Genomic DNA, 15770 nt, shown 5'->3' on the forward strand with positions numbered 1-15770 from the left:
TCGGATTGCCAAAAGTATAGGTGTTGTGGTGACATTCAAGGTTCATTACGAATAATGACTATAATGATGGACAATGACCGTCACCAAAAACTGATCATCGCTATTCCATATGGATGTCAGGGCACGATGGAATCGAACCACCAACCTCCTTCTTGTAAAGAAAGTTCTCTTCCATTGATCTAACACCCTTTAAAGAATTATACTTTTAAAAATTAGACCTTGAAACTTCATAAATTGTAAATTCTACAACTTTCAATAAATTAAAGTCTCGACAATCTTTTACTAAACAAGCAAAGAAGCATCGAAGTTGTTTGTCCCTACCTAATGGTTATGGAAGTTATGAAATGTGGGTGGAGGTAAAAATAGTTATGTATAAGAGAATCAATATGTTTAGTTGAATACTCAATTAGAAGTGAAACTATGAAGACATTTATAACCTATAAATGACCTATAACTAGAAAATGCACCAAATATTTCAAAGGAAATGTCATAAGTGGATAGCATATGGAAGAATAGAATTGATGAAGAAAGATGCAATATGTTATAGATTGAGTGAAAGAAAAATCTCAATGTCATTGCTATTGGGTGTTTAGATATCTGAATGAATATCTAAACTTATGTGCAAATGTAACACAGATCTCCGAAAACCATGACATATATATATATATATATATATATATATATATATATATATATATATATATATATATATATATATATATATATATATATATATATATATATATATATATATATATATATATATATATATATATATATATATATATATATCCCCTTCATAAAAACCAACATGCAATTTCGAATTTCACAAGTTCGCACTCAAAACATGACAGCAACCAACAAATAAAAAAATTGACTTGGATAGAACGCAATAACTTCACCTTCATTCTTGATCTACTTCTGTTTATTTGAATTTGACTTGTGACATTCTTTATCTGACAAGGAATCAAATTCATCACTAGTATTAAATTCAACCAACACGAACTTTGGATATCCCACTGACATCTGCATTTTTGTTGCCATGCTTGAAAACCATGGAGATCCATGTTGATAGTAGAATAAGATGTGTGTCTGTTGCTTAAGAACACATTCTTTATTAACCATTGTTACCTGACAGAAACCAAAGATACAACACAATATCATCATACATAAAATACACTACCAAAATATAATCATAAGTTAGCTAAGAAGTCTAAAATATGTTCTTAATTAATATACTTTGTATTTGGAAATTTTTTTCTTTATATTTGAAAAAGACTACATTGTACGACACTTCTATCTATTTATCTAGGAAATTATATCATAGCATATGTCACACAGTAGCAATCTACAGTACCTAGAGTAAAAAGACAAATTTTCTCAAGAAAATAGATTTAGAAAAAAGCTTTGAAAACTATATGTTTGTCATCAAAGCTTTAATTAGTTTAACAACAAACTAGTCAGAGTTTGAAAATAAAAAACATTCATAGGAAACGAACAGGACAATGGCCAAAGTATCTATTCATACAAATAAAGATAGAGTCACTATTTCCATTGCAGATAACTGAAATTTGGGCAGTGGTCTAACAGTTATAGCTTATTTGTAGGAAAGACTCGTCAATACCATCATTTTTTTTCTATGGTATGTTGTGTCTCTAGATCCAGATTAGATAACTTCTTATTCTCAAGTTCGACCTTTCAAGTATTGATTTCTAGCTCACCCTTTAAAACACAGTTATACCACTCAATTTGATTTTGTTTTGTCAAGAGAATTTGCAAGACCTTCCCATCCTCTGTTTTAAATAAATCAATAACCATCCATTGATATAAATAATAACAGATAGACAACAAAGGCCAAATATGCACTTGTTATATACCTATGCTCTAGGACTCATCTGACCTTACTGGTGCAAAGAACTCACCCTGAAAAAATAACATCCACGTGGAATTTACAAAACTTTTTTAAATCAAGCTCCAAGTAAACCAATCAAAATATGAACATCCTTTTAATCAATAAAATCTCTGACTTAAAATAAAAGTGGCATAGAATTGAATGTTATATCAACCATGTCAAGTAACTAACATCGAGTGAGAAATACAGGCCATGCATATTGGATTAGTGAAATAATTGATCCGATAAAGCTCAAAATCAAGCAGATGACTTATAGCTAAGAAACGAAAATAAATGACTTAGAACTAAGACATGAGGTTTCCCTTTCATCCCTGCTGTTAAATAACTCTTCTTTCTGTCACTTACCATTTATCTTTTTCTGATACCAAGTGGAGGTGGTATTGTAACATTAACCTCTGATAGATTTTGTGTCCATGACTACTTCTCAAGATCCACTCCATTACCAGTATATTGGGCTAGATAAGGTACATGGAAAAACCTTCAACATGAAAATGAAATCTACATCCTTGTAAAAAAAATGGGAGGAAAAAAAATTCCACAAATTGAAACAGATTGTAGGATAACTCATTCCTGCAACATGATTATCTTTTCATGAAAAATAAAAAAAGAAATTAGGAGAAATGTAATTTTTGCCACATATTGAAAATCATTTCCTTTTGAATATTATATGATCAATTGATGAAAAAAGTCGGCTAAATCTTGTCAACATCAGGATTATAGTGAAACATAGGAACCGCTCCAACACATATATAATTCTAAACATAAGTATCTATACATATAAGTATTTATTGAGGACATTGTATTTTGTGAAAATATGGAAGTCAAATCTTTGAAATAACACAATTTATGGTACCATTGCCTTACGAAGTCCATTCATTCAAGTATTCATGAAGTCCATTAAGGAATTTCTTCAAAGTTCAAAGTTCAAACAATTAACATGTATCCTAAAAAAAATCATATTTGAGAAGGAGATAAACCAAAGATGTAGAGTATATATCTCACATTTATATCTCCTAATTTCTAGAAATTGAAATGACACTTTTTAGGATACTATTGTGAATTCAACCTAAAATGCTAGAAAAAAAATATTGATGGTTATTTTTGTTAAAAATGGAAACTAGGGCCAAATTACTTTGAAAAACTTCTTTTTGGAAAATAATTGCGGAATTGAATTCCTCTTTTCGAGAGGATCAAAATCGATCTAAATATCGTCAAATTTGGATAAGTAGAAGTGGAATTTTGAATTTATGTTTCTCTCACATGTATTATTTAGGTTGGCCTCAACTATATGTTTGCTTAAGAATAAAAAAAGTCACGTCCTCTCAACTCTACTGAATTGTATATATAGAGGAGAATTCTCTCTCATTTGGGACACATCAATAAAAAGAAAAGGATATCTTTGTGGTAGTGAAGATTAAGGAGGATAAATTCTGGTTATGGGTGGCACTGTTTTGGTTAGGACTTTGTCATAACAGGTTTGAGTTTGGAAGAAGTGCTTTGCTACGGTTAAGGACAATCTTATATATGTTTTGTGACTTGTTTCATGTGGGACTTCTTCCTGTAGTTTGGTCGTGGATAGAATATATTCTCACAGCTTGACCGCAGGCCTTGAATCACTTGCCCAGGAAGCTGAAATACAAAAGAAAGTCATTGACCTTATATGATAGTATTCAGGTGCTTGTTGAGGATGACGTGGAAACTTAAAAGCATGCTAGGACTACTAAAAGTAATAGAGCCCATGTGAGAAGAAAATGGCCACATTTTTTACAGATATTCAAGGGTTGGAGCAACGTGCTTAAGAAGCCCTAATTCAAAACCACAGAGATAATATCAACGGTAACCTTAATGTGGTCATAAATCAACTCCTTAAGCCATTGAAAGGGAACATCATGTGAAATAAGGAAGGTCGCAGTAGAAAGGAGGATTTTTGGATTAGTCAACTTAGAAGGAAGTGGATTGTTGTTTCCCTAACCAGGCCGATCTTCTACAACAATATGATTTTTCCTCTATGAACAAACTGCCAAGATTACAAAATTGAATGGATCTAAGAGAAGTGATGCTTGATCTTCATATTGGAAAGTTATTTTATATCATTGTACTCTCTCTCTTTCTCTGTTCAACATTTGATGATAATAATAAGAATATTTGATGAAGGGTCTTCCCCATCTTGGGGTTTTTCCCTAGCTTGAGCCATATTCTCATGTCTATCTGTCTTGGCTTGTCTTCTACATCTATCATTTATGTTCTTTCATTAGTTACTATTATATAATGTCTAATGTGATTGGTAAAATGTATTAATGGGAATATGGTTGAATGAAGTATCTAACCTAATAAGAGAATATGTTAACTGAAAATTAACATGGTATCAGAGCTTAGGTGAGGAAAAGCCCAAGATTAAAGAGATTGCAATCACTAAAGAATTTCAATGATACCTCTAGATCTCTGTGGTAAATCAAGTTAGAGTTCAAATCTGGGTTATTTATTAAGGCCTTCTTCAAGCCCTAATCAGTAAACATGGGCACCAATCCTAAAGATATTCAACTATCATGGGAAAAAGTTGGAAGACATCAAGGTATGTTCCTATACTTTATAACAATCCTACTCAACAAGTTTAAGATTGTATCATCATCATAAGATTATGGAAAGATATTTTCTATGATCCTTGGAGGTAAGGTCAATCCTCTACAGATCTTTGTTTGAAGTACTATTCTCATCTCTAGAGGACTGATCAAGTGCAGGAGATATCTATCTAAGATATCTGGAATACTTCAGATAACACGCATAGGCTTGCATTCATTCTATCATTACTTTTGAAGCTGAGATTATTTCCTAAGAAGTTACAGTCATGGACATCGATCAAGGGTACCAAATCCTAGACCAAAACATATTGCAGAAGGGTCCCAGAATCTAAAATTCCTCCATCAAATTCTGAGCATGATCACCATGATCATCGATTAGTATCAACTGTTCAACACTTATTATCTCTATTAGTGCCTCTAGTTTTGGAAAGATATTTTGCTTTGAAGATAGAAATTTTTTGTGATAGGGTTAAGTCACTATGATTCCTTGCTTGAAGGATTGAATCATGTGACTTGTTGTAGGAATAAGGCTGAGGGATTGCATAAGAGATAAGTTAAAGAAGGATCATATTGATCTCAAGAGGAAGATTATGGTTATGTTGGAGGTATCCCTACAAAAAGGTTATTGATAACCTGAGCATTGGAAGGCTCGACTATTCAACACCGGGCACTCGATGGTCATTTTACAAAATCTCTCAGCCTCCTTGAAGATCATTGTTGTAGTGAAATTATAGTATATTCCTGTTGGTGAAAGTTGTAGTAACTATGCACACTTGCTTATTATTATTTGGAAGGCTCATATCTGAACCCTGTGGCATATTGAACTTGCTCATTCAATGAAGCATGATAGCCTTGTCATTGACATAACTATGTGGCCTCCTAGAGAGGGAACTGATTCATTATACCATCCTACAAATCGCAAGCTGATTGGCTACTACCTTTATATCTACGCGAGCATGAAATTTTAAATAAGTCATCTTTGTCAAGATTCTGACAGAGGTAGACTGAAGTAGTAAGACCAATATGACTCTAGGGCAGTGTATTGAATAGAAAAATGTATGTTTACAATTATGAATAACAGTATAAAATTCTAGTTCTAAATATGTGTTGTTGCATTAGTATAAATCATATTCTTGAACATGTATGCAACTAAAAGTAACATATACCTAAAGAAGACAACCTTTGCAGCAAACCAATATAGATATTTTTTAAGCCCTCTTCTTTCTTAATCTTTAGCAGTATCAAGCGGTAAGGGAGATCATCAATGCAGTCTACTATGTCATACTTCTTGGCATTGTTGGGTTGTGTTATATTATTTCCATGACTAGCCCATGTAGTTAATCGAGGGGTTGGGGGGGGGGGGGGGGGGGGTGTGTGGGTAGAGCCCCCCTTGTTCGGGGGGTTTGAGGGGGGTGGGTGGCCCCCCTCTACGAGGTCCGGGGTAGGGCCCCGGGGAAACTTTTTCCCTATATTAGGTTGGGCGGACCTACCTATGGTTTTTTGCATGGTTTTCGCACATGGTTTTGGATGCGATGGTTTTCGGTCCATGGTTTTGGACACGATGGTTTTTGGTCCATGTTTTTGGACGCGATGGTTTTCGGTCCATGGTTTTGGATGCTTCGGCATGAATAAATATGTATTGTAACATTGAAAGGAACATAATGAAAAATCAATTTGGTAGTCCCGATTTGGGATCCAAGGGAAAATCTCTGTGTATATGTGTTTTATGTGTTATGCTCTTGCATTGTTTATCTTCTGTTCTTAGAATTTAGATGCAGGTAATTTTTGTACAAGGTTAAAGCCTACATTTGGTATCAAAGTTGTTTTGGCTTCAAGGGGATGCCTTTGTTGCTGATGGGTTTCGCTCGGGCCTCTGGTAGACCCTGTTCAGTGGGAGATTTGTGGGATCGATTTTGGTGGTGAAAGAAGATGGCAAGTAGTGGAAAGATAGAGATCGAGAAATTTAATGGTCAGACTTTTGAGTTGTGGAAACTCAAGATGGAGGATCTATTGGTCGATAAGGATCAGTGGATTGCGGTAGGTCTAGGTACTAAACCAATGGGAGTGTCTGGTGAAAAATGGAAGAAGTTGGAACGGAAGGCAAAGAGCATAATACGATTATGTCTCAGATTCAGTATTGTTGAATGTATCAAGGGAAGCTAGGGCTAAGGCTTTATGGGACAAGTTACAGACTTTGTACCAATCTAAGTCTCTGGTGAATAAACTATTCCTAGGGAAAAAGTTGTATAACATGAGGATGAAAGATGGAGACTTGGTGACAGAGCATCTGAACGCATTTAATACTGTGGTAAGTCAGTTATTATCTGTTGAAATTAAAATTTCAGATGAAGATAAGTGCATCAGTTTGTTGTGTTCTCTACCAGATTCATGGGATAGTCTGGTTATTGCAATAGGTAGCAATGCAGCTGCCTTGCAGTTTGATGAAATAGTCTCATCCATGCTGACGAAGGAGATGAGATGGAAAAATATGGAGAGCCAGAATGGTGATGCCTTGTCTATATGAGGATGGTCCCAGAACAAAAACAAAAATAAGTCATCGATTGGGAGATCTAAATCTCTTGGAAAACCTGTAAAAGTAGTTTGCTGGAAATGCAGAGAGGAAGCGCACTACAAAAGGGACTGTAAATCTAAAGCTCCTCACAAAGGAAAGGGATCTGATGATGCTCCTTCTACAGAGGCAGGAACCACCTCAGATTAAGGTGGGGATGTGTACTTGGCTTCTTCAAGTACACATGTAGATCATGAGGCAGGGTTGATTGACTCAGGTGCATCCTTTCACTTCACTCCCCATAGAGAGTGGTTCTGCGAGTATGAGAAATATGATGGTGGTGATGTCTTCTTGGGGGATGACAGGAAGGCTATAATAATTGGTCACGGAAAAGTAAAGTTGAAGTTACAAGGTGGAAGGGTTAGAACACTTCCGAGTGTTCTACATATTCCTGCATTGGCCAAAAATTTGATTTCTGTAAGCACGCTGGATGATGCAGGTGTAAAAACAGTGTTCAAGAAAGATACCTGCAAGATGGTTCGGGGAGCACTGGTATTGATGCAGGGAGTTCAGATTGGAACTCTATACAAATTACAAGGTAGCACTGTTATTGATGGATGCAATAGTTCTGTGGTTACTGAAAGTGGAGCAGAAAATATAGTGGTCTCTAGAGAAAAGACCATACTATGGCATCAAAGGCTTGGACATATTGGAGAGAAGGGCCTTCGAATACGTTATGGTAAAGGTATGGTAGAAGGTATGACTAATAGCTCTCTGGATTTTGATTTCTGTGAAATTGTGTATATGGGAAGAAGAATCAGGTGAGCTTCCCCTCTGGTGGTAAGAGGGCGAAAAAAATATTAGAGCTTGTTGACAGTGATGTGTTTGGACTTATGAAGGTTCCATCACTGGGTAAGTCTGTGTACTATGTATCATTTATAGATGACTTCTCAAGGAATACATGCATATATTTCCTCAAGAAGAAATCTGAAGTCTTTAACAGGTTTAAGAATTTAAGGCTCTAGTGGAAAACTAGACAGAGAAGAAGATAAAGGTGTTGAGGACATATAATGGTGGAGAGTTTTACAGTAAGGAATTTGAAGGATTCTGTAAGAAGTGTGCTATATCATGGTAGAAGACTACTCCATATACACATGAGAAAAATGGAGTTGCAGAAAGAATGAGCAAGACATTGATGGAAAGGGCAAGAAGCATGCTTAGTGGTGCTGGGCTAAGACACAAATTTTGGGCAGAGGCGGTGGAGACTGCATGTTACCTGGTCAACAAGTCACCTTCATCAGCGTTCGAGGATAAGACTTCACAAGAGGTATGGACTGGTAAGAAACCCTCTCTTTCACATTTGAGGGTATTTGGATGTGATGCATATGTACATGTTCCAAAGGAGAAAATAACAAAATTGGATAGTAAATCTGAAAAATGCATCTTTATTGGGTATAAGGATGGTTTAAAGGGTTATAAGATTTAGAACCCAGTCACAAGGAAGGTTTTGTATAGCCGAGATGTGGTGTTCAGAGAGGTTAAAGACGTTATTAAACATGAAGTCCAACCAAAGGAACCAGAGAAGATAAAGTTTGAGCTAAAGGAGGAAGAATCAGACTCTACAGCAGAGGAGGAATCAGAATATGAAGAGCCACAAACTCCAGGTGTGAGAAGATCAATTCGAGAAAGAAAGTAGCCAAAAAGGTATAGTCCATCTACCTTCTATTCAAATTTTGTTTTATCTATTACTGATGATGATCCCAGAACCACGAAGGAAGCAGTAGATTCAGAGGATGGAAAACTCTAGAAAGAGGCCATGGTTGATGAAATGGCATCTTTGCAAAAAAATGAGGCTTGGGATCTGGTGGAGTTGCCAGCTAGAAGGAAACCCATTGGTAGCAAATGAGTGTTCAAGAAGAAGACAAATGCAGAAGGAAAGGTAGAGAAATACAAAGCTCGGTTGGTAGCAAAATGTTGTTTCCAGGTGTCGGGAATTGATTTTGGTGATATTTTTTCTCTTGTTGCCAATGTAGCTTCTATTAGATTATTTCTAGTTGTTGATGCTGCTTTTGATTTTGAGGTAGAACAAATGGATGTGAAGACAACATTTGTTCACAAGAATATGGAAGAGGAGATCTACATGAAGCAACATGAAGGTTTTGCGGTGAAGGGTAAGAAAGAACTGGTATGCAAGTTAAAGAAGTCTCTGTATGTGTTAAAACAATCACCAAGGATGTGGTATCAGAAATTTGATACATTTATACGGGGACTTGGCTTCACCAAAAGAAAAACAGATCACTGTATTTTAAATTAATTGGTGACTGTGTTATTTATCTAGTCTTGTATGTGGATGATATGTTGCTGGTTGGAAATGACAAAGAAATTATCCAGGATTTGAAGACCCAATTTTCCTCCAAATTCGACATGAAAGATCTTGGTGCTGCAAACTATATTTTGGGCATCGAAATTAAAAGAGATCGGGAAAAGAGGAAGCTCTGGTTAAACCAGAGGAAGTATGTCGAGACAATACTCCAAAGGTTTAATATGTAGGATAGTAAATTGGTTAAGGTTCTTGTTCATGTAGGTGTGAAGTTATTTGTTGAACAGTGTCCCAAGACACAAGAAGAGGAAGAGGACATGTCCTGTGTTCCATATGCAAGTGCAGCCGGTAGCTTGATGTATGCAATGGTCTGTACTAGACCAGACAATGCACATGTAGTGGGAGTACTGAGCAGGTTTATGTCAAAACTAGGAAAGGACCATTGGACAACAGTGAAGCGGGTTTTCAGGTATTTGTGTGGCACTAGTGATTATGGTTTATGCTACCAAGGAAGACCATAATTGGATAGAGTGTTGGATATTCATGGCTTTGTTAATGTAGACTGGGCTAGAGATCTGGATCAGAGAATATCTACAAGTGGGTATGTGTCTAACCTATTTGGAGGTGTAGTCAGTTGGATGAGTAAGAAACAATCTGTAGTGGAACTATCAACTAAAGAGGTTGAATACATGGTAGAAACTCATGCAAGCAAGGAAGCAGTTTGGTTGTAGAGATTGTGTTCAAGTATGGGGTTAGTACAGGGAGCTATAAGGATAGACTATGACAACCAAAGTGCAATTTTCTTGGCAATCACTGCTTATCATTCAAAGACAAAACACATTGATGTTCAGTATCACTTTGTGAGGGATATGATAGAAGGCAAAAAGGTTTTGCTGGTAAAGGCGGATACTTTGAAGAATACTGCAGATGAATTGAAAAAATTTATGAGCTCTGAGAAGTTCTTTTGGTGTAGAGAAACAATGGGCGTTGCAGGGCTAGATAAATGACTAAGCTCTCCTGTGCCCCCTTGTGGAAAGAAAACAACAAGTGGGAGAATGTTGGGTTGTGTTATATTCTTTCCACGACTAGCCCACGTAGTTAATCAAGGGGTTATAGGGGGTGTGAAGCCCCCCTTTGTTGTGTCGATTGTGCAACGGGGGGTGGGTAAGCTCGGGGAAATTTTTTTTGGACCCTATATTAGGTTCCTATGGTTTCGTGCATGGTTTTTGCACATTGTTTAGACGAGATGGTTTTCGGTCCATGGTTTTGGACACGATGGTTTTCGGTCCATGGTATTGGATGCTTTGACATGTATAAATATGTATTGTAACATTGAAAGGAACATAATGAAAAATAAAGCTGGTAGTCCTGGTTTTGGGATCCAGGGGAAATCTCTGTGTATATGTGTTTTATGTGTTATGTTCTTGCATTGTTTAGAATTCGGATGCATGTAATTTTTATATGGGGTTAAAACCTACAAGCATTTGTTGTCATTAGTACTTCATAGTTATGTAGTAAGAATTTGAAGTGATACATACTTTCATAATTTAAGGAGGTTTCATTGTTATAATTATTCTATAGCAACATTTGTCAGTAAGAGTATTTTTGCAACACTGTAAAGGTACAAAAATCTACTCATTCAAAATTTTGAAAACTGAAGCAACAACAAAGGTATGTGTGTAGTTGTGGTATCAAAATTCAGTTGTAAGAGTTTCTTTGTCTAAAGATCATGATGCATTTGAAGGGGTTTGTAGTAATCATTGTAAATGTGCCTACCATATATATATCTCCAAATCAATTTATGGAGTAGAAGTTTGCTTCATTATTTTAAGGGTTTCATTAAGCTCATTTACATGTGGTTTCATTCTCCATTTGTAATTTAAGACAATTTGAAATTCCTAGAAATAGAAGGTTTGACCCTCCACTCACTGTTCTATGTATATCGTTCTCATGATTTGGTTATTTTGATTCATTTGGTATCACTGTGGTATTAGCATCTCTATAGCAGATAGTCTCCAAGTTTAATGAAATATCACTAAGAATTGTGCCAAAAAATTTAGTATGTATGTCATATTGTTGCTCCTCTTCTTCATGTGGAAGGCATAAGAATTTTATAAAAATAATGAAAATATAAACTAGGGATATGTTGGAACCCATCAATTTTCCTTTTTTGTATATGGTAAGAGAGGAATAAAAGTCCATGAGGATAGTAATTATGTGCATGTGAAATCATGATAGTTCTTGGAATGACAAGCAAGCCACTAATAGTGACTCATGGTAATTGTAAGTGGTCATAAAAATATAAATGGAAGTTTGTATCGAAGGATTTTAACAATCATTATTTGTTGCTAATTGAGAAAGTTTAAGGAGTCCAATATAGAGATAAATTATCAAAAATCCTTAGTGATTGAGTATGGTTGGGGAGGATATTAATTTATCCTCTCAAGTGCCTGAGATAGACCAAGAAAACTGTGTATAATCATACTCAATCACTAAGGATTTTTGATAATTCATGTGTAAACTTTACATTAATTAGGAAAATATCTTGAGAAAATAGAAAACACATTTAATCAATTGGATTTAAAATATTTGAAAAACAAGTACTTTTGAAAAGATTGATTTTGTGCTTGCAGGGGCTTCCCCATGTGGTCAACAACTGTTGATGTTGTTTGTAATGCTGACTTGATGGCAGTAGGGCTCCAATCAGGATGCTTCTGCTTCACCAAAGCTGCAATGCCAGCTATATGTGGTGTCACCATGCTTGTCCCTGATATCATGGCAAATCCTTCTCCTTGATAATTGACTTCATCAATGCCATTAGGAGACCATGCTGCCCATATTAGACCAAGACCAAGAAAACTATGTATAATCATATTCAATCACCAAGGATTTTTTATAATTCATGTGTAAACTTTACATTAATTAGGAAAATATCTTGAGAAAATAGAAACACATTTAATCGATTGGATTTAAAATATTTGAAAAAGAAAGTACTTTTGAAAAGATTGATTTTGTGCTTGCAGGGGCTTCCCCATGTGGTCAACGACTGCTGATGTTGTTTGTAATGCTGACTTGATGGCAGTAGGGCTCTAATTAGGAGCTATATGTGGTGTCGCCATGCTTGTCCCTGATATCATGGAAAATCCTTCTCCTTGATAATTGACTTCATCAGTGCCATTAGGAGACCATGTTGCCCATATTAGACCAAGACCAAGAAAAATGTGTATAATCATACTCAATCACTAAGGATTTTTTATAATTCATGTGTAAACTTTACATTAATATGATCCTTGAATCACTCTCCAGTCCTCCATCAATAGTCGAAGACGCACAAGACAGAAAATGAGTTCTCCATCCGCAATTGTGTTCCAATGCTCATGTGGGTTTTGAAGAAGGGCCTCCACGACTTGGTATCCAAGAAGGTGCTTCTTCAGGTAAGGGTGTTGCAGGCTACAAAAATGGTGATTTTAGAAGCCAATCATGGAGGAAATAGCTCTTAGAAACTGGTGAGTTTCTTTTACACTCAATTCTTCAACAAGATGGGACTTTGGGTGAAATTCTAGATTTGACCCTAATACAAGAAGGAGATATTTTAGAAATATTAAAGGGTCTATGTGAATTTAGAGAATGGAAGAAGGCAAGACACGCCCTCGAGGAGAAACAATTAATCATGAGAACTTTAGCTAAGTTGTCGCAAGAAGGAACCTCAAAATCACAAGTACCTACACCTGGCACATACTGCTTATTCATGCTTCTGTGAGAATTGAAGATTCATGGGTGGCCTGGAATGCCACTGCCTTTGACACTGAAACATCGATATTACTTATATCCAATACCCGAAGATGAAGTTTGCAATAGTTAAAACTACTAAGTATTAAATTGTTGTGGATATCATTTTCTAGTAAATGTCAAAGTAAACTTGAATAACAAATTATAATTATGATAAATTGTCCTAATTTAGCGTAATAGATATGAGCAATGAAGAGCTAAAAAAGATAGTAAAATACAAGAATTTACCTTCTTCTTCTCCTCTTCTTCAAGACGCCTCTCCTCTTCCTTCTAGAAGATATTTGGTTATGTCTTCAAATCCCTGCACACAAAACACGATCCTAAATAAATAATTATGGTTTGCGTTACTCAGAAGCATTAACCAGTGAAATGGCTTCAAACCTTGGCAATGAATGTACCGAAAAAAATGGAAAAAACAACAAGTGTAGGGAAAAATGAATGAATAAAATTCAAACGAAAATCAGAGTACAAACACATTATTTAATCAAACGGTTCTTTGCACTGCAACAACAAGGTTTTTCAACACCTTTGCTAGGTAATTCATCCTGGCTTCCATGTCATCATCAGGTCATTGACGTTGTGTCTAGCAAGACAACCCCGTGAATAACCTCATTTCCTTGACATAATTGGTTGTATCGAGGGTAAAACAGTGGTACATGCCGGATGGAAGGACTATGAGATGCCCTTTCTTTTTGCGGAAGCGTATCCATTTCTCATCGTTGTCCCGGATGTCGAAGTAACCTCCTCCTTCGAGAACAAATTGGATCTCATCTTAGGCATGGAGGTGCTCAGTGAAGAAGTGTTTGATCTTTCCTTCATAATATTCAACCTATCGTTGTGCAACCGTCACTATATCCGAATAATTATAACATCGTTGTTTCTTGATGTTTTCAAGGTTGGGGTTCTTTTCATAGTTATCAATGTCTAGATCCCATATAAGAACCCAAAGCTCTTGGAGATGGTGAGGAGAAACGGGCCGGTTAGGGTAACACTGGTGCAATATCCTCCAATAATCTCTGGTCAGGTTGTAGTCCCAAGCTTCCAAAACAAAAGCTATTTGCATGGCATAAACTTCCATTAAATACTTGACGGAGTAGAAGAGTAGGGGCGAGTCTGAAGGAATATGTATTCATTCAACATCTTGGCCCAACTGTTGGCCGTGAATGGACAAATGAATGAATATAAAATCAATTCTTATGATTACTACTCAATTCTTGCTAGGAACAATTGTAGGGGTTGCATGGCATGAGGGTTCATGCTGGGAAATAGACATTGATTGTTGGTCCTTTGTAACATTTCTGATCGTGTTTTTTGCTCCCCAAATCCCTTTTGCCTATTACGTCCTCAAGGAAGACTTTAGAAAAGAGATAACTTGTCTAATAAATAATTTTGTAAATCAGAAACATTGGCAAAAAAAATTGATGTAGATCTAACAAATCGTGGCCCAAAGTTTTATAGGATTGTGAAAGAAATCACCAATTATATTATAAAGAACATATAGAATCTTCAAACTTAGAAAGAAAAAATAAGAAATATTTCTTTTTATATTTACGACCATTCTAAAGATTGGCCAAGGTTTCTAGTTAGAATAATTCCCCTAAGAGTTTAGGGTGAAACCCTAACCAACAATCGACCATAAGAGATAGAGGAAGTTGTAAGGCATTATTGCAAAGGATCTTGTATCGATCTCTACAATAAGACTGTATCATACGTATTTATTTGTTGTATACTTTTTATTTAGAAGTTGGTTTCTATTGTTTTATTTCATTAAAAAAAAAGGAAAAAAGTGTTTGGACTCATTACTAAGGTAAGATATCCAAGACTGAAAGAGATTTACAATTAAATGAAGATATTTACCTCCCTACAGGAAATTTCAGCTTTCCAGGCAGCCTCTCTTTTAGGTACTTCATGCTCTTGTTCCTCAATGTAACTCTTCATCTCCCTCTCCTTCATAATCTTGTCCTGAATATCAGCTTTCAGAGCTTTTGTCAGCTCCTTTACGAACTTATCCACCATGGTGTTGATGTGAAGATATATTTCTTACGAAGATTTGAACCCTAAACCTTCCTCCTTCCTTCATCTGATCTGAAAATCCTAACCCACCATGTCACGTGTGCCCTCAGGGAAGACTGGCTCAATGGAAAAAATGTGGAAGCCAAACCCTAATGCCCCTTCTAGGATATCTCATCTCATTAGCCCATTTTCCCTATGAAAATCCTAACCCACCATGTCACGTGTGCCCTCAGGGAAGACTGGCTCAATGGAAAAAATGTGGAAGCCAAACCCTAATGCCCCTTCTAGGATATCTCATCTCATTAGCCCATTTTCCCTATGGACGTTGCGTGATACCTCTTTACAAATTCCTCCTCTTCCTCCCGCTACTATTGGCTGAGCACTTTTCATAATCCTTGAAAGGAGGAATGTCGAAATCCTTCAAAGAAAGAATCGCCTCATTTTCATCATCTACAAAACCTAACAAAAGTCAAAATAGAGGAAAAAGCAAACCCTAGGAAGCAATAACAATTTCTTAAATGTAGAGAGATCGCTAATAGTGGCAGCTCACCTGAAGAAAATTCATGCTTGGATTTGAAAACATTCTTGTTGGCTGTATTGTTCTGCTTGTATGCCTCGTCGAAGCTTCTTGATTTATTGAAGGGTTCC

The 15770-nt window shown here is 36.1% G+C and overlaps 1 pseudogene; it reads right to left on the reverse strand.

The window, feature by feature from the left end:
* Positions 1 to 13593: 13593 nt before the first annotated feature.
* Positions 13594 to 15125, reverse strand: LOC149188252 (uncharacterized; annotated as a pseudogene).
* Positions 15126 to 15770: the final 645 nt, after the last annotated feature.

The sequence above is a fragment of the Pinus tabuliformis genome, chromosome 3_1 (genome assembly GCF_031772625.1).
Source record: "Pinus tabuliformis cultivar Carrire ecotype Pingquan chromosome 3_1, CPIR1, whole genome shotgun sequence".
Lineage (NCBI taxonomy): Eukaryota > Viridiplantae > Streptophyta > Pinopsida > Pinales > Pinaceae > Pinus > Pinus tabuliformis.